At 43.8% G+C, this 27,118-nt stretch overlaps 1 protein-coding gene across 3 annotated transcripts in view; it reads left to right on the top strand.

Annotated features, from left to right (window-relative positions):
• Nucleotides 1–12,757: 12,757 nt before the first annotated feature.
• Nucleotides 12,758–27,118, top strand: part of nod1 (nucleotide-binding oligomerization domain containing 1) — a 38,917-nt gene continuing 24,556 nt past the window's right edge. For all 3 annotated transcript variants that reach the window (XM_060900555.1, XM_060900556.1, XM_060900554.1), the window contains exon 1: nt 12,758–12,931. The gene's annotated coding sequence lies outside the window, so the exon portion shown is untranslated. The remainder of the gene's footprint in view (nt 12,932–27,118) is intronic.

Raw genomic sequence — 27,118 nt, 5'->3', positions numbered from 1 at the left:
ACAACTTGATCAAGAAAACCATACCTTTCAGTCAAGATGGGAAGCAGATTATCTCTTCATAGAATTCAAAGGCAAACCCATGCGTCTGGTTTGCTTAGAAACCATAGCAGTCATGAAAGATTTCAACTTAAGTCGCCACTACAACACCTTGCACAAAGTTAAATACAACCCCGATTCCAAAAAAGTTGGGACAAAGTACAAATTGTAAATAAAAACAGAATGCAATAATTTACAAATCTCAAAAACTGATATTGTATTCACAATAGAACATAGACAACATATCAAATGTCGAAAGTGAGACATTTTGAAATTTCATGCCAAATATTGGCTCATTTGAAATTTCATGACAGCAACACATCTCAAAAAAGTTGGGACAGGGGCAATAAGAGGCCGGAAAAGTTAAAGGTACAAAAAAGGAACAGCTGGAGGACCAAACTGCAACTCATCAGGTCAACTGGCAATAGGTCATTAACATGACTGGGTATAAAAAGAGCATCTTGGAGTGGCAGCGGCTCTCAGAAGTAAAGATGGGAAGAGGATCACTAATCCCCCTAATTCTGCACCGACAAATAGTGGAGCAATATCAGAAAGGAGTTCGACAGTGTAAAATTGCAAAGAGTTTGAACATATCATCTACAGTGCATAATATCATCAAAAGATTCAGAGAATCTGGAAGAATCTCCGTGCGTAAGGGTCAAGGCCGGAAAACCATACTGGGTGCCCGTGATCTTCGGGCCCTTAGACAGCACTGCATCACACACAGACATGCTTCGGTATTGGAAATCACAAAATGGGCTCAGGAATATTTCCAGAGAACATTATCTGTGAACACAATTCACCGTGCCATCCGCCGTTGCCAGCTAAAACTCTATAGTTCAAAGAAGAAGCCGTATCTAAACATGATCCGGAAGCGCAGACGTCTTCTCTGGGCCAAGGCTCATTTAAAATGGACTGTGGCAAAGTGGAAAACTGTTCTGTGGTCAGACGAATCAAAATTTGAAGTTCTTTATGGAAATCAGGGACGCCGTGTCATTCAGACTAAAGAGAAGAAGGACGACCCAAGTTGTTATCAGCGCTCAGTTCAGAAGCCTGCATCTCTGATGGTATGGGGTTGCATTAGTGCGTGTGGCATGGGCAGCTTACACATCTGGAAAGACACCATCAATGCTGAAAGGTATATCCAGGTTCTAGAGCAACATATGCTCCCATCCAGACGACATCTCTTTCAGGGAAGACCTTGCATTTTCCAACATGACAATGCCAAACCACATACTGCATCAATTACAGCATCATGGCTGCGTAGAAGAAGGGTCCGGGTACTGAACTGGCCAGCCTGCAGTCCAGATCTTTCACCCATAGAAAACATTTGGCGCATCATAAAACGGAAGATACGACAAAAAAAGACCCAAGACAGTTGAGCAACTAGAATCCTACATTAGACAAGAATGGGTTAACATTCCTATCCCTAAACTTGAGCAACTTGTCTCCTCAGTCCCCAGACGTTTACAGACTGTTGTAAAGAGAAAAGGGGATGTCTCACAGTGGTAAACATGGCCTTGTCCCAACTTTTTTGAGATGTGTTGTCATGAAATTTAAAATCACCTAATTTTTCTCTGTAAATGATACATTTTCTCAGTTTAAACATTTGATATGTCATCTATGTTCTATTCTGAATAAAATATGGAATTTTGAAACTTCCACATCATTGCATTCCGTTTTTATTTACAATTTGTACTTTGTCCCAACTTTTTTGGAATCGGGGTTGTATGAGAAGTACACTGGCGCTGCAAGGGCCGCTGTCGTAGCCGACCTCAAATCAAAAGTAAACCAACAATAGAGCCACAACTACACAGGAATCAGCACTCAAAGCCTCTTATGCTGTTTCACTTGAGCTTGCCAAAGCAAAGAAGCCATTGTCAGATGGGGAAATTGTCAAGGTGTGCGCCGTGGAAATGGCCAAAGCTTTTGGTGACGATAAGATGGTTAAACACTTTGAAACAGTCTCCTTGTCCTGACACACAGTGACGCGCAGAATTTTTGACATTCACGATCATGTCGAAATTAAGCTGAGAAAAGTCATGCATGACTGCAAGTACTTCTTGGCTTTGGATGAGAGTACAGATGTGATGGATGTTAGCCAGCTACTGATTTTTACGAGAACTATTGACAGTTCATTTGAAGTGCATGAGGAGCTATTAAAATTGGTTTCTCTGCATGATACGACTAAGGGCACCGATATATTCAACGCCATTGACAGTGTTGCAAGTGGATATGGTGGCTTTGACAAGCTGTCAACTCTAGTTACGGATGGCGCACCCGCGATGCAGGGAAGACACAGAGGTTTCGCAGGGCTCCTCCGACAGAGCGGGGTAAACTGCCCTATACTGCACTGTATCATACATCAGGTGAGTAGCCTCATATTAACTGTGAGATGTAGGCCTGAGTTTGACATGGCAGGACAAAAATATTTTTTTAACATGCCATGCATTTTATCTCTCCAGGAAGCCCTCTGCGTGAAGACACTGAACTTTAACCACGTTATGGATTTAGTGACCAAAGTAACAAAACATGGAGTAGAGCCGCTGCTCCTCTACATCGAGAGGAACCAGCTGAGGTGGCTCGGGCATCTTTTTCGGATGCCTCCTGGACGCCTCCCTGGGGAGGTGTTCCAGGCATGTCCCCCCGGGAGGAGGCCCCGGGGAAGACCCAGGACACGCTGGAGGGACTATGTCTCTCGGCTGGCCTGGGAACGCCTCGGTGTTCTTCCCGAGGAGCTGGCCGAGGTGTCTGGGGAAAGGGAAGTTTGGGCTTCCATGCTTAGACTGCTGCCTCCGCGACCCGGTCCTGGATAAGCGGAAGAAGACGAGACGAGACGAGTAACAAATCTCATCAGAGGGGGGAACAGGTCCCTTTGTCACAGGAGGTTCATTGCCTTTTTGGATGAAGTGGACGCCGCGTATGGGGATTTACAAATGCACACTGAGATCAGATGGATGAATCGAGGGAAGTGTCAGGAGCGTTTTTTTGCGCTGCGCTCTGAACTACCAGTGTTCTTGGAGAACAGTATTAGTGGTGATACAAGCGCCTACTGCAGAAAACTCAAAGACACACAGTTTATTTGCGACATGGCCTTTCTGACAGACATCACCTCACATCTCAACCACCTTAACACACACTTGCAGGGGAGAGACCAAACTGTTTGCGATCTGTACGCACACATAACCGCATTCCAGTGTAAACTCGACCTGTTCATAGAAGGATTTTCTTCCCATCGTCCAAATTTGGCACACTTCCCTGCTTGTGAGGAGATGCGAAAAGATAACCCCAGGTGCGAGAAACTACTTCAGAAGTATCGGGCCGACATCGAAAAATTGCAGGAGCAGTTTAACGATCGTTTCCAAGATTTTCATGTGATGAAACCACGAATTACGCTATTCACGGACCCCGTCTCTGCTGCTGTCAGCGAGCAACCATCAGAACTGCAGCTCGAACTCTGCGAGTTGCAGTCAGATCCGTATTTTCAAGCAAAGCGCAACGAGAGGGGAATTTCATTTTGGAGACTGCTACCAGAGGCATGTTTTCCACTCCTCAGAGATTTTGCTCTGTCAATGGCCAGCATGTTTGGGAGCACTTGTGAGAGCAGCTTTTCAACAATGAAGCACATTAAGTCAAAAGAGAGGAACAGATTCACGGATGATACTCTTTTTCATTTGATGAGGATTGGATGCACAAAGATTGACATTGATATCCAGTCTATTGTGCGCCTATCTCATTAAGTTGCACTTAATGTTGGGCCGCTGTTTTTTTAGTTTTGTGCCTCATTGAATGTGAGCCCTTTGCACTTTGTTTCTTTTAAAACAAACTTGTGTTTGTCGTTTAACAAGACGAGCATTATGTTAAAAATGCATTTCAGTGTGGAAAATATTAAATAAATGTATGTTGGTTCAATAAACATACAGACATAAGAATATACAAATATTTTGTTCTTATTTAAAATTCTTTTGTAACTTCTCTCATATCTGATTAGTTGAAGTGCACGGTCATGTGGCCCTCTGATGGTGGTGATGAAAAATTGTGGCCCTCTTTATCATGCAAGTTGCCCATCCCTGGGCTAGATGGTATTCCGGCCCTTCCATGTCTCATCAACCCCAACGACATGTAGTTACAGAGCTGTCTGCACTCTATAATTTATAGAGTGATGCTTATTATTGTTAAAATAATATCTGAAGTGTTATTTGTAAAATAAAATATCTTGCTCTAGACTTTCAAACAATATTGTAAGATTTCATTTTAATTTTATCTAATAGTGGATGGTACAATAATTACGAACACTAACAGAATCAGCACATTCAACTTATAGCTATAGTCATACTGTAACTATAATCATTCTTGTAATAATAATTTCAAAAAACAGCTAATGTTCAGTTCCCTTTTCATTAATTCTCGATTCAAAGGCACAGCTGAGTCACACAGGTTGATCAGTGTGTAACAGACAATAACAATTTTATCCAAAATAGTTTTTCCTGTCCGAGTCGGTTTATTTCCATTTCACATGCGTGCAGCTGTTATAAAGTTCAGTGTGCGTGTGTGTGTGTGTAGAACTCTCTTGAACTGTAGGTTCATTTCTACACTCTGGTTCCACAGTGACATTTTGCACAAGACTGTGTTTCTTTGATAACAGAAACAAAGCTCCAGCATTATTATTATACTCATTCAAAACTCTCCACAGCTTAATATACCCTAAATTAGTCATTCCTCTGCTACTAGAACTTTTCTTTCTAAATGTGTCTGCATATATTGGTGTTATGGTTTTGTGGATTTATCTTAATTATGCTTCTTCACCTATTTTAAAAAAAATTAAAAAAAAACCTGCATTCTGTCCTCTCCAAAATACAATAAAGCTCCGGGCAAGTGGAATTGTTTTTCGGGCAAGTATGTTTTGGGTACTGCTTGCCCATTGGGCAAGTAAGGCTAGGAGATTTTTTGAGAGGATTGAAATGTGATGTGATTTTCCTGATTAAAAAGTGTGATTTAAGAAGAGTGAACTTCTGCTCCTCTATGACCCGCCACGCCTACTTAGATCAAAAGGTGCAAGCTATCTGCTGGTACCTCATATCGTGAGGGCTACATCAGGGGGCGGAGCCTTTTCTTACAAAGCCCCACAGTTATGGAACAGCCTTCCAAGTAGTGTTCGGGACTCAGACACAGTCTCAGTGTTTAAGTCTCAGCTGAAAACATACCTGTTTAGTCAAGCCTTGTGTTAATGGTGTTTATGAGGTAAAGGTGTAGATCTGGAGGATCCTCAGACAGAGTGTTTTGGTAAACTGGGATGTATGGATGCTGTCAGTCCCCACTCGCTTGCTCACTCGAGTTTGTTGACGGTGTAGTGGCTGCTGCTTTATGTCCCGGGGCTCCCTCATGCCTGTGTTACCTTCTGGCTCTCCCCTTTTAGTTATGCTGTCATAGTTAGTTGCCAGAGTCCCTGCTTGTACTCAGTGCAATATGTATACTGTTCCTACTTATTCAGGTGACACTGGACACACCTAACAACCTGTGTTTTCTTTTTTTTTCTTCTCTCTCCCCCCCTCCCCAAATCTGTCCCACTGAGTTACGTGTCGGTCCTGGGATCGAGATGCTGAACCTCTTCTGCTCCTCGGACCTGCCTGATCCATCCTGGTGCCCTGTGTCTGGTTGGAGTCTCATCGCATCGCTCCTATGAAGGGCAGCCCCATGTGGACAGTTGGGGGTCGCGCCTGGAGGACGCTCTGGACTCTTGCAGTGGTGCTTTTGTAGCTGGGGACTGCAGTTGACTTGCTGACTTTAGGGCTGCAGTTGACTTGCTGACTTTGGGACTGCGGTTGACTTGCTGACTTTGGGACTGCGGTTGTCGTGAACGGTTTTGCGCTTGGGTTTCCGTCGGTGGGGGGTTTATAGCATCAATGAAGCTGACTTTATGTTAGGACTGTTAATGTTATTGTCATGTTGTCTGTTGTTGCCCAAATGAGGATGGGTTCCCTTTTGAGTCTGGTTCCTCTCGAGGTTTTCTTTCTCATATTGTCTGAGGGAGTTTTTCCTTGCCACCGTCGCCACAGGCTTCATCATTGGGAATAGATTAGGGATAAAATTAGCTCACATTTTAAGTCGTTCAAATTCTGTAAAGCTGCTTTGCGACAATGTTTATTATAGTTAGTTTTTTTTTTCTTTTTTATCAGACATCTAGTTTTTGGGTTTGTTTACCTGACATGTTTCGACGTACGACTGTCGTCTTCCTCAGAGTGTCACCGGATGTTAATTGGTGACGCATCTTTTATCAGCTGATGTTTCTGAAGGCGTGGCCTTCCTGTCTGGATTGACAGGTCGGTCACGCCTTCTACTGTCTGTTTGTCCCCTGCAAGATGGCACTCCAGGTGTGGGAGAGCATGTATGCTCCCTCATCCCGGTTGATGGTCCTCGGGCTTCGCTTACGGATCTCCATGGCCTCCCTGATCCAGCGCTGATGTTTGTTATCTTCTGTGCGGATGACTCTGGCATTCCCCCAGTCCATAATATGATTTTCCCTTTTACAGTGATCTGTTATAGCTGACTTATAATTTTCCTGTTGTGCCTTTTCTTTTATTGTTCGGGTTTGTCTTGTAGCTGTCTCCTTTTCGCACTCTTTCTTATGTTCATTTTTTCTTGTGTTGAAACTCCTTCCTGTCTCCCCAATGTAAGTTTTATTGCATAATTGACATGGAATCTCATATATGGTGTTGCATCTGTTGTCCGGACGTATTCTGTCTTTGGGATGAACCAGGATCTGACGGAGTGTTGTGTATGGTTTGACAGGTGTGTTAATGTTGTGTTTCCTCATTGCTCTTTGAATGCGTTCAGTTATTCCTCTAATGTATGGTAAATGTCACTACTCCCCTGTGTTCTTGTTTGTTTTTTCTCTTTCTTCTGTGTTTTGTTGTTCTTAACCTGTTCCGCCCCTTTTGATATTGCCCATTGTGGATATTGACATGCCTTCAGTGCGTGTTATATATGTTGTTTCTCCTGTTCTTTGTCCTGTGGATCTGTAATTATTGCTGTGCGTTCATGTAATGTTCTGACTACTGATATTTTGTGCATTATGGGGTGTTCGGAAGTCCAGTTTAAATATTGGTCGGTGTGTGTGGGTTTTCTGTGTACTTTTATTTTGATGTCCCCATCTTCTGTGTGATGTATTTTTAAGTCCAAAAATGCTATTGACTGCTCCGTTTCTTCTTCATGCGTGAATTTTATATTGCCGGTATTGTCTATGGTGTTGAGATGGTCGGTGAGTTGTTGAGTGTGTCCCCTCTTCACTTTTTCTAGTATGTCATCCACGTAACATTTCCAGAGTGTTGGCCTGTATTCTGCTGGTATTGTAGTGAGTGCTTTCTGCTCCAGATCTTCCATGAAAAAGCCGCACATGATGGCTGATAGTGGGTCTCCCATGGCGAAACCTTCCTTCTGTCTGTAAATTGTATTCCTGAACTGAAAGTATGTGGATGTGGCGATGAATTGAAGGAGCTGAGTGATGTCTTGTACAGTGAGGTTTGTGCGTTTCTTGAGCGTCCTGTCTGTTTTTAATTTTTCTTGTACTACCTGTATGGTGGCTTCCGTGGGTGTTCTGGTGAACAGAGATATGACATCGTGTGATATGAAAACTTCGTCTTGCTGCATTTTTATGTTTTTTTTAGTTCTTCTGCCAATTGTTTTGAGTTTTTGCAGTGTTGGTCTGTGAGTCCTAGTAATGGTTTAATTATTTCGGTGAGTGCTTTTGATAAGTTGTAAGTGACTGAACTGAACCAATGCTATCTACTATGGGGCGTAATGGCGTTCCTGGTTTGTGTATCTTTGGTGTGCCGTAAATCCTGGAGATGACGTTGGCTGTGGGTACTAAATGATTGTATGCCTGCTTATCCATTTTATTTTCATCGAGTAGTGGTTTGACAGTAGAAGGCGTGACCGACCTGTCAATCCAGACAGGAAGGCCACGCCTTCAGAAACATCAGCTGATAAAAGATGCGTCACCAATTAACATCCGGTGACACTCTGAGGAAGACGACAGTCGTACGTCGAAACATGTCAGGTAAACAAACCCAAAAACTAGATGTCTGATAAAAAAGAAAAAAAAAACTAACTATATTTAATAAGACTGTATGAATGTAATCGAAATAAAAATGACAATGTTTATTGTTAAAAGTGCTATAAAAATAAACTTGACTTGATTCAGATACAACTTGGGATGAACTCGCAATGCATTGTTTCTAACACCTTTGCATCAGTAAAATTCAATTTATTAATATGTAATTCTTAGTAGAGGACCTATGCCTTTATTATTTAGAAACATGACCAATAATTTTATATTTAGGTTGATTCCTCTTCTCTAAATGGTTTCTTAGAAGGGACCAGCTCACCCTTCCCATTAGCATTTGCATCAAGTAACGAGTTGCCATTTTCATGTCCGGAGACTGTTGCAAACAATCTCCTCATTAAAAAGTGCCCGAGTGAAACAAGCAGACTCAAACTTCAATGTGGCAACTTGAGCATAGAACACTAACTAGCAACTGACGGTTAAAAAGAATTACCTCAGGCCAAGCAGCCTAGGCTAAAATTGCTAACGAACAAACAAAAACATAACATCATAAAGGTTAAGAGGTCTGCAGAGAAAACCTCCCAGGAGACACAAGCCAAATAAGTGAAGGTCAATTTTTTTTTTTAAATGAGAAGTGGAGAAAAACCAAACTGAATGATTAGGGGTTTTATTTTTGTCTGTTTGATCTGCACAACTCATCAAATGTAACTTCCATCAGCTCACAGTTGTGTGCATAACAGAGAGAGAGAGAGAGAGAGAGAGAGAGACAGAGCTCATGTCAGTATTTTCCTCAAGACTTTAAATATTTACCTTATGAAATAAAATAGCCTATTTACCTGAATAATCATGCTTAAATACTGTAGATCTTACTGTATTATTTTCACATCCAGTTACACACTTTCAGTTAAAACGAGAAAGCGGCTGTTAGAAGAAGAAGCAGCTGGTAGATTTTGGAATCCAGCAGCCACAGTGGGAGGTGAACAAAAAAAGTTTGTTTCCAACCCTGTAAATTGTAATGTGAAATTGAAGACATTTTAATAAAATAGTTATATTTTAAATTCTTTCTTCCAATACGCTCCATTTTTGGATGGTTCTGTTGTAATGGGCCAGAGCCTCGGCCTTCTCACGGGCGTCCATGAAGGACAGAAAACATCAGGAATATTCTGTTCAAAACTTTCACACACAGATGAAGAAAAAGTTCAAGATGGATTTCGAAGGGGTCACTAGCAGAGAACTTGCAGAGGTTTTGCTGTACAGAAAGCTAGCACAGCAGCAGACACATGGTTTTAAAACAAAAACAACGACATAGGTTCCAAGTTTCCAAATGCTGGTCCATTTCTGAAGTGATGCCGGAGGCTGAAGACGCACAGCAGCTGATCGACAAAGCCACCAAGGGGAGAGGGTGGATCACCCTCCTACCAGGGGTTGTCCCCCAGAATTATTATTATTTTTAGCATTGAAATATGCAATTTCCAAGCATTTCAGATCATTTTTATGACATTTCTATTGGTATTAAAACTTGCCAGTGCATGGTGTATCTGCTGACACTTTATAACAGCACATATTTAGTGTCTCACAGCATCAAGCAGTGTTTATTTGGATGGTAACGACCTTGACATTTGATAAATCACACATTAGTCTTAGATCATTACAGACATTAGACTGTTACAGGCCGATACTAGAGTCCATCAGATACAGATGTAGATTTTAGAGACATTAAAACACGGGGATATTTCCAACATATGGAAATATCTTTTCACACCAGGAATATAAAGGGAAATTTAAGCTTTAGGCCTCGATCTTGTAAATAAGTGATTAAAAATAAGATATACTCACTGTGCAGAATGCTTTGCCTGGATGAGCTTTCACAGGCTGTACACACGGAAATGCAAAAGACCACTCTTTATTGAACCTCCGTTTAGAATGTAAGCGCTTTTTTTTCCTTGATGTCCTGGTCACTGGTCCATCATAATCTAACATGATTACACAAATGACGGATCGTGCGCGCGAGATATAAATTACGTACCGTAATTATTATAAAATTTACATCTGTCCATGCATGCAGTGACAACAGCTGTCACACATCTGTAGGCCTGTAAACTCGCGGCCCTGTTCAAGCAATCGGAAAATCTCAGCATGTGAAATGACAAAAAGCAGTTTGGGAAGTGGGCGAGTAATCAGACTGTGAATGAAAAGACCGGATTTCATTCGTCACTCATCAGCATCACCGGCAGAGGAGCCCAATCAGCTCAGCCCATCCACACCAGAACACTACAGGCCCTGGACGCGTGTGTGCACTTGTTTAATAAGCAGTTAATCGGTCCAAAAAACACTTATCGGCAGGCTTAAGTTGAGATCAATCCTGACAGATCAGTGACTTTACTCTTTAGATTTTTCTGATGCGGGTTTTTTCATGTGTCGGTGCTCAACTGGTTTAGAGCTCACTCTACGAGTCACTGGGATGCTCGCATCTCACTGGGCTGTGGGAAGCGCTCCCTCTTTTCCACTGGCCAATTCTCTCGCAGTCCTGCGCGGGCTGGAGGCATGGCTCAACGGGATTTCAAAATAAACGTCCCTGGTTTGTTTACCTTTTTTTTTTTTTACATCTGAAAGCTGTTCTATAAAAGATCTGCTTGTGAAAGGTTATTTTTTTCATTGTTCATACAGAAACAGCACCACTGCTTTTTGCTCACTGCACATCTGTCTGCTGGGAGGACTTACAGCACACTGCGCTCCGCTTCACTGTTAATCCTCAGCATCTTTAAATTGCCTAACTGTTAAATGTTAAGAACCAAAGAAATAAAATCAAACTATCTGTACCATAGTGAACTATACAGCATCATATTATTTTGCATCACATCATACACTCTCAGAAAATAAAGTACATTATTCTTGTCACTGGGGCAGGATCATCGAACGTACTTATTTGTACCTTTTTGTATAATGCGTGTAACTATAGATGTACTGTTTTGACTGTAAAAAGGTACACATAGCTACTTTGAGGTCCAATAATAAGCCCTAGGGGGTATATTCATGTGGACTGTACCCTGGGGGACAGAAATGGACTCCTCCTGTACCCCTATTTCTGACCGTATATCAGGCTGAATCGTATTGTGTTGAATCAAATCTTGTCAAATCACACCATATCACAATACAGGGTGAATCGTATCATATCACATTAGTAGTTACTTCATATGTATCTTGAATGTATCAGATCATTGGTAATGCATCGAGATGCATATCACATCACCCTCAGTGATGGAGATGCACATCCCTCATAGCCTCCTGTCATCTTGGCTGTCAATAGGCTGACAGGAGTGGAACCTGATGTGGTCTTCTGCTGTTGTAGTCCATCCACCTCAAGGTTTGATGTGGTGTGCATTGTGAGATGCCTTTCTACTCATCAAGGTTGTAAAGAGTGATTATTTTATATAATAGAGTTCTTGTCAGCTCAGACCAGTCTGGTATTTCTCCTCTGATCTCTCTCATCAGCAAGGTGTTTCAGCCTGCAGATCCTCCACTTAATAAACTCAAGAGACTTGTGTGTGAAAGTCCCAGATTTCTTAATATTAAATTTGAAATACTGCCTGCTATTCACATTGCTTCAGCTTTCAGTGTTTTATACATTAACATCTTAACATTACACACTGATAGACATATCATTTTACCGTTACTGTTAAACATGAACTTGAAACTCAAACTTGAAAATCTTCCTGCCTGGTCAATCCTGATGCCCTACGTCTGGTTGGAGTCTCATTGTGTCACTCCTGTGGAGGACGGCCCCATGTGGACAGTTGAAAGTCACACCTGGAGGACGCTCTGGACTCTTACAGTAATGCTTTTATGGCTGAGGACTACAGTTGACTTGCTAACTTTAGGACTGCAGTTGTCATGAACAGTTTTGCACTCAAGTTTCCATCAATGAAGAGTTTATAACATCAACAAAACTGACTTCATGTTAAAACTGTTAATGTTATAGTCATGTTGTCTCTGTCGTTGCCCAAATGAGGATGCTTCCCTTTTGAGTCTGGTTCCTCTCGAGGTTTCTTCCTCATGTCGCCTGAGGGAGTTTTTCCTTGCCACCGTCGCCACAGGCTTCATCATTGGGGATAGATTAGGGATAAAATTAGCTCATGTTTTAAGCCATTCAAATTCTGTAAAGCTGCTTTGCGACAATGTCTATTGTTAAAAGCACTATAAAAATAAAATTGACTACCCAATTTCTCAAACCCTTTGCGATGCAAATGATCCTAACAATAGCAGAAATATCTCAATGCCCCTGGCGTTGTCACAATCAATCAGACTACAGCACAGGGTTTTATCATGTTTAAATGGCCGAATATTACGGACTCATAATTTGTGAGTAATGCTGTTTGCCATCAGTACAGTAGGTCATAAATGTAAACACTGCACCTTTCAGTGGAATCGTCAAAAGGCAAGTTCTTTAAATGCTAGAACTTTACTTCTGATTAAGAAACATGCCAAAGAGAAACGTATTTCAGTTCAGGAAGGTCTGCAGAAATCAGAAATATATGAAGTAGAAATCCTGACCATGTGTAGACTTTCCACAGCGTATCAGTCACCTCCCTGAGCTGTTTACACAAAGGAATCACTCACATTTCAGCATTTTTCACTTTCACTTCCTCATCAAGCCTCAGAGATCCCTCACACTGCTCATGTTCCCCATCTGAACACCGCCCTTCCCTCAGCTCCCTCAAACACGGAACATTCAGTCCACTTTCATTTTCACTGTTTTGTTTTATTCGTGTTATTTATCGCGGTTCTGGAGAGAATTCTGTCAGGAGAAACAGCACTACAGGATCCTGTGAAGCGGTAGGAGCATTAATCGGTCACTTTTATTTTCTCCCGAGTGTGTGTGTTTAAATTTCACTGTTCTCAGCTGGAGCGCAGAATAAAATTTAAACAAAAACTTTAGTTTAACCTCTTCACTGTTCCTTAGTGTCCGGTTTTATGAAAGTTTTAAAACGGCGCTTATTTACACTGTGAGGTCTAACAGCTCCGAGATAAACTAACAGCTTTTCAGGCTGTGTCGGTGATTAACACTTCAGGTCTTACCACTCCGCTCTGATGTGCTAAGCTAAGCTAAGCTAAGCTAACAGCTGCCTGTACGCGGGTCTCTGAGGTGAATTCCTCCGCGAGCGCGCATTATGGCTGAGAACAAAGATAAATCTCCGCCCACTCGCTCGTGCAGCCCTTCCCTACCACCCGGAAGTGTGCAGAATAAACCCCTGACACTGACGCAACGGGCTGCCCAGGGAGCAGTTGGAGGTTAGGTGTCTCGCTCAAGGGCACTTCAGCCATGACACAGAGGCGGGGAATGAGCTTTTTCATTGGCTCACTCTGCTCATGGTTTTCCTGCCGGTGTTCTGATAAGCGGTAGGAGGGGATGTCAGACATGTCTGTGGAGCAGTCCTACATTATCCGACAGTGTGATTCAACCAGGGGCGTCAGAAGCATTTTTAATGGGTGGGGGATCTGGGGGTCCTCCTTCAGACAATTTTTTATTAATTAGATGCCATTTCCTGCATTCTGGTGTATTTTTATTTTTACAGGTTGTTAAACACCTAATTTTACCTACAAAAGTCACTTAATTCAATGACTATTTTAGAGACTCAACAGTAAGTCCTCATTCAACTAGTCCATATATTCATCAGCCTGTTTTTTATGCCCAAGATAATGAGATGTATGTGACACAATTTATCACCAACAATGACTTTATGGGTGCATTTTACTTTTTATTTTGTGTTTCCTTTTTTATTTAGTTTTAGATGTAACAACATGCCACTGGGCCAAGCAATGGTGACACTCAACTGTATGTTTAAAAATAAGAATAATTTCGCACAATGACCAGGCATCATGCAAACTTCATAACACAAAATCACACAACGGTGACATAAAAAATAACTTCACGCAATGAACTGTTGCAATTTTGTTCACCACCAACAGTGACTTTAGTGGGTGCGTTTTACTTTTTTCCGATTTAGTGATGTAACAAAAATGACATGGCATCATGCAGTCTTCATAACACAAAATTACACTGTGTCAAGCAATGACACATAAAAGAGAACTTCACACAATGAACAAGTGCAGTTTTGTCAACCTACATGCAATGGTGGTACTACAGTAACATTTATAGATCAGTATCACAAATAGATTTATAGATATAACTCCTTACATTGGTGCCACCACAATTTCTACCACTTCATAACTTTTATCCCGCTTTCCTTCACAATCCACCTAGAATAACATCCATCTCTCTCCATTGCTTTCCTTTCTACTATTCCTTCCCCATACACTGATTTCCCATGTTACTTTCCAGAAAACTGGCAAAGACCAGACAAAACAAGTTCTTCAAATCACAACAGGAAATCAGTAAATATCATCAGAGCAGACTTGACCTCATTCTTGGCATTACAGTAAGGCAGGCCTACTGGGTTTGAATTAAATGATAGCTAACATTAAGCTAGCTGATACATCTCCTAACATTGACTAGCCAGCTACCTGCACTAACATTTCCATTGGGACAAAAAAAAAACCTGTCCTGTGGGGAAATTTTGACTTATTTTCTGCTTCTTTGTAAAGAATTTCCTTATGTTCATTGTATCTGGGGAGGAGCAAATACTGCGAACAATTCATCATCAACCAAGAATACCCCATTAGGCTAAGCTTATTTCATTGTTTAGTTGAACATTAATTTAACATGGCCTAGGGTTAATTTTGAGGGCAGATAACAAAAGAACAAGGTTTTAGCAAAAGCTAGACATTGTGAGGTGGCAACGGGGCTGACGTCACCTCCTCCACTTTCGAGCAGCTGCACCAAAATTTCTCTGCTCGCACCGAGATTCACTTCACTCGCATGCGTTGAGTTGTTGTAGGTAACACCCAGAAAACCTGGAGTGGATTTTCAGTGGTATGTGTATTCTCTTATCGATCAAATGGAATGGATTCTTTCACGAAGCAATAGAAACGGCACTGGGTGAACTAATATTTTATGTTAAATGTGGGGGGGTCCAAACGAAGAATTATGAAATGTGAAGGGGACACATCCCCTTCACATTCAGTGGTGCCGACGCCCATGGATTCAACTTTAACTTTTAGTCATAGTTCGCGGTTTTTCCCTCTGCAGAGAACATGCTTCTACACTGATACAACGCCCACCAACCCTGTCAGAATTCATATGAATGTAGGACGTCCTGACAATTCAAACGACTCCGTCAGAATATGCTTTTACGTTCATAGGAATCTAGGACGCGCTGACTCTTCAATTGACCCTGTCAGAATATGTAGAATTAATAGGGGTTTTTTTTGTCACTATTCACAAGTACCATTTGCTCTATTAAAATGAGTGTAGGACTTTATTACAATTCAAATGACGCCGCAGGACGTTCTGACAACTCGTATGACCATGTCAGAATATGCTTCTACAGTAAGTAGGACGTTCTGACTATTCAAATGAATGTAGGGTGTTCTGACATATGCTTCTACATTAAAATAGGAGTGTAGGACATTCTGACAGTTCAAACGACCTCGTCAGAATATTCTTTTACTTTAATATATGAATGCAGGATTTTCTGACAACTCAATGACCATCAGAATATGCCTTACATTAACATATGAATATAGGAAGTTTTGACAATTCAAATGACCCCACCAGAATATACTACACTCACTGTAAAAAAAGAATAAGTTAAGCTTACTTGAAAAAAAGGTGGAAACTCGTTGCCTCAAATAAATGAAGTAATATAACTTGTTCTCTTTCAAGTTATCTTTACTTTACATTTAAAAGTAATCTCCACTGAAAATATTTGTTATCCTTACTTGGAACTTGAATGTTGAGGTTGCTTAAAACCAACTAGTAATGTTTACTTCATACCAGCTAGTAAAGGTGACTTGGAGCAAAGTAGTGTTTACTGGTGTTAAATGGGTTTCTCTTACTTTCAGCTGTGTAATGGAACCTAATTCCTGATTGTAAGGTTTACTTGCAGAATCTACACCTTACTTATAGTTTGTAAGTATCAGCAACTTGAACAATTAATGTCTCACTTACACAATGTAATGTAATTAAATGTTGTTATTTTTACTGCAAGACATAAAACGGCATAACAACATATTTGAACATCAATACAGTTTTCATTCAGTCAATAACTTTTTTAAAGCTTACTTTCATTTAACACATCCAACCCAGAGAAGCATAACATTCCACTTAAAGTGTCAGGCCACCATTTCTGGAATTAAACTCATTTTCTCCACCTAACTGAGTTTTACCTTTCTCCTATTCATCTAGCCATTCTCCTTGTCTGGCGACGCAACAGCACACAGAAAACAAACTTCCACAACTAATTTTGAATTATTTCATTTTATTGGAACACTTCAAGATGTGCTCTGCGCATGCGCAGTGGGGCTTTGTAGGACGCATTGACGTGTAGGACAGTTTATCAGAACACCCGGTCCAGGGAGTCAACCTGTTGACCCTTTGGGCCCAAGACTACTTCTCTAACCTTTAGACAATGGCTGCCCATTATCATCTCATCTCATCTCATTATCTCTAGCCGCTTTATCCTGCTCTACAGGGTCGCAGGCAAGCTGGAGCCTATCCCAGCTGACTACGGGCGAAAGGCGGGGTACACTCTGGACAAGTCGCCAGGTCATCACAGGGCTGACACACAGACAACCATTCACACTCACATTCACACCTACGGTTAATTTAGAGTCACCAGTTAACCTAACCTGCATGTCTTTGGACTGTGGGGGAAACCGGAGCACCCGGAGGAAACCCACATGGACACAGGGAGAACATGCAAACTCCGCACAGAAAGGCCCTCGCCGGCCACGGGGCTCGAACCCGGGCCTTCTTGCTGTGAGGCGACAGCGCTAACCACTACACCACCGTGCCACCCTGCCCATTATCAGTAAATATAATTTTTCAAACAACTATTCCATTAACGAAGACTTTGACATCAAAGGCAAATATTTGTGTGTGAAAAAGTGATGTTTATTTATTTCAAAGCAGGTTTAATTTTTCTAATATTTAAATCTGCAAAAGGAACACATTCAACCAATCAGTGCACAGGTTGCAGAAACGTCATCACCCTCCTGCAGGCTTGGTGGAGTCTCTAATGCATTTTTTTGTGTCTCAGAACCCGGGGCTGTTTGATAAGGTCAACAAAAATGATGAAGATAACAACGTTAAAGGCAATGTCGGGGGGGGATGGAAGAGTGGGTGTGTAGTCTCTGACCCGTAGCCTACTTTGCGTGGTGAAGCTTGCTATCAGTCTCAGCAACTTCTGAACCAAGCAGTAGAACTCCCTGCGTTCTCACCAACTTCTCAGGATAAGATGTATCCACCACCACCTTTTTATTTTGTAAAAGAATAAGCACCAAGTTATCATTTGTTGACTCCAGTCACGCAGTTATTTTTGTGGAATGATCACATAATCGTGTCATGTTTAATGTGAGTATTAATGTTGTGTTAAATATTTCAACAGGTTTTTTTTGTACTTTCACAGTTAATTCACATCATGCTGGAAGTGTAAAGACCTTTAATCTGCTTTTAAAGGGCTGTGTTAAGTCACATTTCCTCTCCTTGATGTTGCACATCCATAAAAATAGTAGTTGGGTGAATTTGTTTTTTATTTCTAAGCCAAACCCTGGGTTAGAAATAGATTATTAGTATATTACTGTAGAACCAGAGCAAGTGGGTGGAGCACAGAAGCACGGCAGGCCAGAACTGAGTTCTCAGAAACTTTTTATTTTCTGTTTTATAGGTGGCTTTTCAGCTCATTCACTCTCATGCACACATGCATTCGGGTTGGGAGAGAGCCCCCTTCTCTGCTGTCTCTCTCCTTTTATAGGGCGCGGTCACTGGGGAAGACACACAAACACAGGTTAACTCACATCAGGTGCAGTGATTCTGCCACTTACCTTCCCTGACTCCACCCTCCATTCACAGACCGACGCTTGACCACGCCCCCGCTGCCACATACCCCCACCGCCCGACTCAGGCTGGGGAGCCATCCGGCCTGCAGCTGACACACACACACACACACACCCGGCGGGAGAGGAAATCCGCCACGACCATCTGCGCCCCCGGCCTGTGGACAACCTTGAACTTAAATGGCTGGAGTGCCAGATACCAACGGGTGATCCACGTATTGGCATCCTTCATGCGGTGGAGCCACTGGAGGGGCACGTGGTCCGAACAGAGGGTGAAAGGGCGTCCCAGTAAGTAGTAGCAGAGGGCGAGGACCGCCCACTTAATGGCGAGGCACTCCTTTTCTATGGTGCTGTACCGGCCCTCACGCACCGACAGCTTCCGGCTGATGTACAGCACTGGACGATCCTCCCCCTCCACCTCCTGGGACAGAACAGCCCCCAGCCCTCTGTCCAATGCGTCCATCTGCAAAACAAAGGGGAGAGAAAAGTCAGGGGAGTGTAACAGTGGCCCCACACACAGTGCAGCCTTTACCTCAGAGAAAGCCCGCTCACATTGCTCCGTCCACTGGACCGGATCTGGTGCCCCCTTTTTAGTGAGATCAGTCAGCAGGCTGGTGACATCCGAATAATTAGGTATAAACCTACAATAGTAGCCAGCCAGCCCCAGGAACTGTCTCACCCCCTTTTTGGTCTTGGGCCTCGGGCAGGCTGCAATCACTGCTGTCTTATTAATTTGGGGATGCACCTGCCCATTGCCCAAGTGGAAGCCCAGATACCGTACTTCCACCCGCCCAATCGCACACTTCTTCGGGTTGGCTGTGAGACCCACTCGCCTCAGCGACCTAAGGACGGCCCTTAAATGTTTTAGGTGTCGCGGCCAGTCATTACTATAAATAATGATGTCGTCCAACTATGCGGCTGCGTAGGTAGGGTGGGGACGGAGGACCCTATCCATAAGCCGCTGGAACGTAGCAGGTGCCCCAAACAGCCCAAAAGGAAGTGTGATGAACTGGTGTAAGCCAAACGGTGTGGAAAAGGCCGTTTTCTCTTGGAATAACGGAGTCAAGGGGATCTGCCAATATCCCTTTGTCAAATCCAGTGTTGAATAAAAACGAGCCGTGCCTAGTCGATCAAGCAACTTGTCAATATGAGGCATTGGGTCCGCATCGAATTTAGACACCGCGTTGACTTTTCTATAGTCCACACAGAACCAGATCAACCCATCGGTCTTGGGAACCAAGACCACTGGGCTGCTGCAGTCACTGTGGGACTCCTCGACGATGCCCATTTCAAGCATGGCCTCGAGTTCTTCCTGAACCACCTTTTTTTTGTGTTCAGGCAGTCTGTAAGGGTGGCTGCGCACTACCACCCCCAGGGGCATCTCAATGTGGTGTTCTATGAGGTGGGTGCAGCCGGGCAGGGGCGAGAATATGTCAGAAAATTCTGTCTGCAACTGGGCGACCTCCGTGAGTTGGATCGGAGAGAGGTGGTCTCCACAGGGGACTGGAGCGGTGGGCGATGTCAACTGTACTTTTTGAACCTCTGGCCCCAGCTCCGCCTTCTCTGGAACCACCAACACCATGGAGACCTCCTCGTTCCAAAGTTTTAACAGATTGAGGTGATAAATCTGTAACGCCCCACCCGTCTGTTCGCCGCACCTCATAGTCGACGTCCCCGACTCGCCGTGTGACCTCAAAGGGTCCTTGCCACCTGGCGATCAATTTGGAGCTTGACGTGGCCAACAACACGAGTACTTTCTCTCCCGGTGTGAATTCCCTAAGGCGCGTGCCCCTGTCGTACAGACGGACTTGACGTTCTTGGGCCTGCCGCAAATTCTCCTAGGTTAGGTGCGTGAGGGTGTGGAGTTTGGCGTGCAGATCAATAACGTATTGAATTTCATTTTTGCTTGTTGAAGGTCTTCTCCCAATTTTCATGCAGCACATCTAAAATGCCACGCGGCTTACACCCGTATAATAATTCAAACGGGGAGAACCCTATGGAGGCTTGTGGGACCTCTCGCACTGCGAATAACAGAGGCTCGAGCCATTTATCCCAGCTGCGTGCGTCCTTGCTTACAAATTTTCTAATAATGTTCTTGAGGGTGCGGTTGAACCGTTCGACTAAGCCATCTGTTTGTGGGTGATAAATGCTGGTGCGGATGGGCTTAATTCCCAGTAACCCATACAGTTCACGCAGTGTGCATGACATAAACATAGTGCCTTGATCAGTCAGAATCTCTTTGGGGATTCTGACTCGGGAGATGACACGGAAGGCAATACTGCGTGCTGAGATATTGCGAAGAGGCACTGCTTCTGGATATCGCGTTGTATAGTCCACCAGAACTAAAATAAAGCGATATCCTCATTTTGACCGATCTAATGGCCCAACGAGATCCATCCCAATTCTTTCGAACGGGGTCTCGATTAATGGCAGAGGGTGCAAAGGCGCTTTTGGAATGGCCGCTGGATTTACTAACTGGCATTTGCGGCACGCCGTACACCACCTATGGACACCGCCGTGAATCCCTGGTCAATAGAACCGGGCCATTATTCGGGCTAATGTCTTATCCTGCCCTAAGTGTCTGGCCATGGGATTAAAGTGAGCCGCCTGGAATATAAATTCCCGGTGGCTCTTTGGGATCAAAAGCTGTGTTATCGGTTCCTTCGTCTGAGTGTCCTGCGTCACTCAGTATAACCTATCCTTAATAATGGAGAAATAGGGGAAGGACGGGGTGGCGTTTGGCTGGAGCGTTTGACCATCGATTACTCTCACTTGGTCAAACACATGCCGCAGAGTCTCGTCTCGTGACTGGTCTAATGGGAAATCCGCGAGGGATTCCCTGAGAGAGGGAGGAGGAGCCTACTGCTCCTCACTCTGACGTGGTGATGATGTAGACGGCTCTGTGACAGCTGCTCCTGCCAATGCCACACCGGGACCTCCCCCTGCTAAATTATGGCAGGCCCCACTCTTCACTAAATGTGACATTAATTCCCAAAATCCCAGCCAATCAGTCCCCAAAATTATCGAGTGGGTAAGGCGAGGATTAACCGTCGCCTTTACTCTAAATTTCTCCCCTCGAAATAGAATGTGGACCGACACTAAAGGGTAGTTGTGAACATCCCCGTGCACACACAACACCTTCACCAATTGTGCTCTCCCCAATGCCTCGTCTTGCACCAGGCTTTGGTGGATTGAGGTCTGATTACAGCCGGAGTCCACCAAAGCCCAATACGTATCCCCTTGGATACTCACCGGTATGCGATACGCTCTGGCCTGATCGAGGGCGGTCAATGGCGCGTCGGGGATCCGGACCATTGCGCCCAGAATACCGGCCCAGGCTCTCCCTCTGCACCGGTGTTTTGGAGCTCACTCACCTGAGGGGGGGGAAGACACAGACATGGAAGTAGGAAACGGTAGGGCACTGCGGGTGCAGCGGGCCGGCTGGGGTGGAGCCGGCCCCCGCCTCCACGGTGGGGGAATGGGGTGAGGACGAGAAACAGAAGGGGAGAGAGAGAGAGAGAGAGAGAGAGAAGAGAGGAGAGAAGAGGAGACACGATGTCCTGCTGTCAGAACAGCCGCCATATGGTCCTCCGCCAGCTCGATGGCCTGATGCAGCGACGCCAGGCGATAGCACTGGACCCACTCCGCTGTTCCTTCCAGAAGTCGGGCGGTGAATTGTTCCAGTGCCACCAGGTTGATGATTCCCTCGGCATCGCAGTTGTTGGCCCTCAGCCACTGCCGGCAGGCGTCCCGGAGTTGCTGGCCAAACGCAAACGGCCAGCCGACCTCCTCTAGGCACAGTGCGTGGAAGCGCTGCCATTGCTGCTCCGAGGTGCACCCCACACATTGGAGGACGGCCCTGCGGAGGTCGGCGTAGACCAGCTGGCTGTCGGCGGGGAGCTTTAGCGCGGCCAGCTGAGCCTCGTCCGTTAGCAGGGGGAGGAGGTGCGCCACGCGCTGTTCCACCGGCCAATCCCATGCCTCTGCTGCCTGCTCAAAAAGAGTGAGGAAGGCTTCGGGGTCATCGTGTGGACCCATCTTCGTTAGGGTGAGGTGGGGAGGGTCCGCGGTGGTGGTGATGGTGGACCCTGCTGACACGAGCAGGTGCCGGAACGCCTGGCGATCTTCCTGCTGTGCCAGCACCAGGGCTTCAAACCGTTGTTCTTGCTCCTTCCAGAGGGCGACCAGCACCTGGTGCTGGCTCTGTTGGGCCGAGGCGAGGGCATGGACCAGGTCCTTGAAGGGGGAGGACTCCATGGGACTGTCTCCTTCTGCGCTCCGTCCCGGGTTTTGGCACCACTGTAGAACCAAAGCAAGTAGGTGGAGCACAGAAGCACGGCAGGCCAGAACTGAGTTCTCAGAAACTTTTTATTTTCTGTTTTATAGGTGGCTTTTCAGCTCATTCACTCTTGCACACACATGCATTTGGGTCGGGAGAGAGCCCCCTTTCTCTGCTCTCTCTCTCTCCTTTTATAGGGCGTGGTCACTGGGGAAGACACGCAAACACAGGTTAACTCACATCAGGTACAGTGATTCTGCCACTTACCTTCCCTGACTCCACCCTCCATTCACAGACCGACGCTTGACCACGCCCCCGCTGCCACAATTATTATATATGTGAATTTCCCTCTGGGATTAATAAAGTGGTCTGTGTTTTATTGAGATGCAGTTTCTTACAATATGTCTTGTGCTCTGCTCTATAAATATCTTCTAAGAAGGTTTCGGACGTAACCTGTAAGTTCATTCACCCGTCTTCCTGAAGCTCCATCTAAAGAAGAGGGATTCAAACATACTACAGGCTCAGGAGTAGAACACAGGCTCTGGAGCTGTCATTTAGATAAAAATGAACTGCAGACTGACAGAGTATTTTAAGGAATATGATTTTAGTGAATATGAAATTTGCAAGAATTTTACAACACATTTTTTTTTAAGTACACTGTAACAGTCTGGCTCAAGACCATCACAAAAGAGAGGATGACACAAATTTCAGAAACTCAAGAATTTATTCAATAAATGGATCAAGAATAAGATATAAAGCATAACTCAACATCAGTTATCGGTAGTATATGCAAAGAGTGAATGCATGAAAGTATGATGTTGAGGCATGAAAAATAAAAGCAACACAAGCCAAAACAATGCCGTCCACCCCACCTGAGTAGGCCTAAAAGAGGAGAATATACAGAAAACAAAGACAGGTGAACACAATCCCAGGGAACTCCCCATTTAAAGGGCCAGCACCCCAACAAGCTGACAGCCCTGAGGTGGTCACAATAAAATGAAAATATGAGAATATTTCACAAAAATAATTAAAGTAATAAGATAATCTTCCTGATCTCACCCCTTAAACCCTCAGGGCCCATTGGTGCATTCACACCTACATGTTTTCACTCTCATATCGACACACCTTTCCTGTATATATATATTTTTTCTGCAGACTGAATCAGTCATAATAGTTACTGAAGGTACTCAAGGAAGCAGCCAACTCAACATGAAACTGATAATCACCTTTTTTACTGTATTGTTTACTGTAAACACAGTGGGGATAAAAACACTCTCCACTTACTCCATAAACATACAGAGAGAGAGAGAGAGAGAGAGAGCACTTGTTAATATAACCAGCAGAGGCAGGTACCAAGTGTGTTATGTTAATTAACCATTCCCCATACAATCCTGTTAAACCATTCCCTGTACGACCCCAGATCAGAAAAAGTCAGGATGGTGTAGTATGTCTGTGAAGGTTCTTCTTGACGGTGTGCTGTAATTGAAATTAAAACTGAAAACAATAATATGTAAATAATCTCTGACCTCTGTTGCATTCAAAACAAGACAACACCACATTATTTGATGTTTTACATCATGAATTTTTTTTTTTCAAAATAAATACATTTCAGGGGCAGCACGGTGGTGTAGTGGTTAGCGCTGTCGCATCACAGCAAGAAGGTCCGGGTTCGAGTCCTGTGGCCGGTGAGGGCCTTTCTGTGTGGAGTTTGCATGTTCTCCCCGTGTCCGCGTGGGTTTCCTCCGGGTGCTCCGGTTTCCCCCACAGTCCAAAGACATGCAGGTTAGGTTAACTGGTGACTCTAAATTGACCGTGAGTGTGAATGGTTGTCTATGTGTCAGCCCTGTGATGACCTGGCGACTTATCCAGGGTGTACCCCGCCTTTCGCCCATAGTCAGCTGGGATAGGCTCCAGCTTGCCTGCGACCCTGTAGAAGGATAAAGCAGCTAGAGATAATGAGATGAATGAGAATAAATACATTTCAGGGGCAGCACGGTGGTGTAGTGGTTAGCGCTGTCGCCTCACAGCAAGAAGGTCCGGGTTCGAGTCCCGTGGCCGGTGAGGGCCTTTCTGTGTGGAGTTTGCATGTTCTCCCCGTGTCCGCGTGGGTTTCCTCCGGGTGCTCCGGTTTCCCCCACAGTCCAAAGACATGCAGGTTAGGTTAACTGGTGACTCTAAATTGAGCGTAGGTGTGAATGTGAGTGTGAATGGTTGTCTGTGTCTATGTGTCAGCCCTGTGATGACCTGGCGACTTGTCCAGGGTGTACCCCGCCTTTCGCCCGTAGTCAGCTGGGATAGGCTCCAGCTTACCTGCGACCCTGTAGAACAGGATAAAGCGGCTAGAGATAATGAGATGAGATTTTAAAAAAGTTGGACAGTAAAGCATTTACCACTTTACAATGTTGCCATTTCTTCTCACAACAATTAAAAGATGTTTCAGGACTGAAGACACGTTTCCACTGTGTGATGGTCCATCCCAGATTATCCCGGTCCATCCCAGGCATGCAGAACAGAGAAACACAGCTGCATGCAAATGTTTGGGCACCCCTGGTCAAAATTGCTGTTACTGTGAACAGTTAAGCAAGTTGAAGATGAAATGATCTCCAAAAGGCATAAAGTTAAAGATGACTCATTCCCTTTATATTTTAAGCAAAAACAATTTTTTTATTTTCATCTTTTACATTTTCAAAATTATAAGAAAGGAAAAGGGCCCAAAGCAAAAGTTTTTCACCCTGCATGGTTAGTACCTAGTAACGCCCCCTTTGGCAAGTATCACAGCTTGTAAACACTTTTTGTAGCCAGCTAATAATCTTTCAGTTCTTACCTGGGGGATTTTCACACATTCGTCCTTGCAAAAGCCTTCCAGTTCTACAAGTTTCTTGGGCTGTCTTGCATGCACTGCTCTTTTGAGATCTATCCACAGTTTTTCAATGATGTTTAAGTCAGGGGACTGTGAGGGCCATGGCAAAACCTTCAGCTTGTGCCTCTTGAGGTATTCCACTGTAGATTTTGAGCTGTATTTTGAATCATCGTCTTATTGTAGGACCCATCCTCTTTTTAACTTCAACTTTTTTTTTTACAGATGGTGTGATGTTTGCTTCCAGAATTTGCTGGTATTTATTTGAATCCATGCTTCCCTCGACCAATGAAATGTGCCCTGTGCCATTGGCTGCAACACAACTCCGAAGCATGATCGATCCAAACCCATGCTTCAGAGTTGGAGAGGTGTTCTTTTCCTGGAATTTGGCACCCTTTTTTCTCCAAACATACCTTTGCACATTGTGGCCAAAAAGTTCTATTTTGATTTCATCAGTCCACAGGGCTTGTTTCCAAAATGCATCAGGCTTATTTAGATGTTCATTTGCAAATTTCAGATGCTGAATTTTGTGGCTAGGATGCAGGAAAGGTTTTCTTCTGATGACTCTCCCATGAAGGTCATATATGTTCAGGTGTCACTGCATAGTAGAACAGTGCACCACCACTCCAGGGTCTGCTAAATCTTTCTGAAGGTCTTTTGCAGTCAAACAGGTTTGCATTTGCCTTTCTAGCAATCCAACGAGCAGTTCTTTCATTTTCTTCATCTTCCAGACCTCACCTTGATCTCCACTGTTTCTGTTAACTGCCATTTCTTAATAACGTTACAATCTGAAGGTGACTAAACTAAAACAGGTTATTACCAGGCTTAAACAACTTAAGTCATCAATAGTGTTTATCCAGGAGACTCATTTACTCAGAGAAGACTTGGTCAAAGTACGTAGGAGATGGCCAGGCAAAGTGCTAGCATCATGTTTCCCTTCCCATTCGAGGGGGGTTATGGTGTTAATTCACAATTTGGTGCCTTTCCAAGTAAACAACACTATCTATGATAAAGCTGGTAGATTTTTGGTGGTTCAAGGAACCCTCTTGAGAGAAAATATCATTTTGGTTAATGTATATGGCCCCAATGATGATAACCCGTCATTTTTTGAAAATGTATTCCTGTTGGTGGCCACCCTCTCGGGTAAGATAATATTGGCTGGTGACTTAAATTGTGCTTTAGACCCAAAGCTTGATCGCTCATCTGGGATAGATACATCCTATTCTCAAACGAGAAAGAAAATACAACAATTTATAAAAGACCTGAATCTCTGTGATCCGTGGAGAACTCAAAACCCCAACAAAAGGGAATTCTCATGCTACTCAGCAGTATTTAAAACTCACTCTAGAATAGATTATTTTTTAATTTCCTCATCTCTGCTACCCAGTATAATTAATTGTATATATGATAGTATTGTTTTGTCAGATCATGCCCCAACCTCACTATTTTATAACGTTGATCAAGTGAATAGGCGCTCGACTAACTGGTGCTTACACCCTAAATGGCTACAAGATTCTGACTTGATAAAATTTGTAGGGGAACACATTGATCTCTATTTCTCAATAAATACCAATTAAACAACTGCAGCTATTAGGTGGGAAGCTTTTAAAGCGTATATGAGAGGACAAATAATAAGCTTCACTAGCTCTAAATTTAACAAATTTAAACAGACAATGAATGAATTAGACTCAAAAATTAGAGAATTAGAGAGAAAGGTTATTATGGATGATTCAACACAAAGAAAACAGGAATTACTGATCCTTAAAGCAAAATACGAGGAGCTTTCCATGCTTAAGGCTAAAGATGGTCTAATAAGACTGAAACAGACTTTTCATGATCAGGGTGAAAAGCCAGTGTTGCAATTCGGACGGGTGGGTGGAGCACAGAAGGACGGCAGGCCAGAACTGAGTTTTCAAAAACTCCTTTACTA

This window comes from Neoarius graeffei, chromosome 19 (genome assembly GCF_027579695.1).
Source record: "Neoarius graeffei isolate fNeoGra1 chromosome 19, fNeoGra1.pri, whole genome shotgun sequence".
Lineage (NCBI taxonomy): Eukaryota > Metazoa > Chordata > Actinopteri > Siluriformes > Ariidae > Neoarius > Neoarius graeffei.
This window is presented reverse-complemented; position numbering and strand designations above follow the sequence as displayed.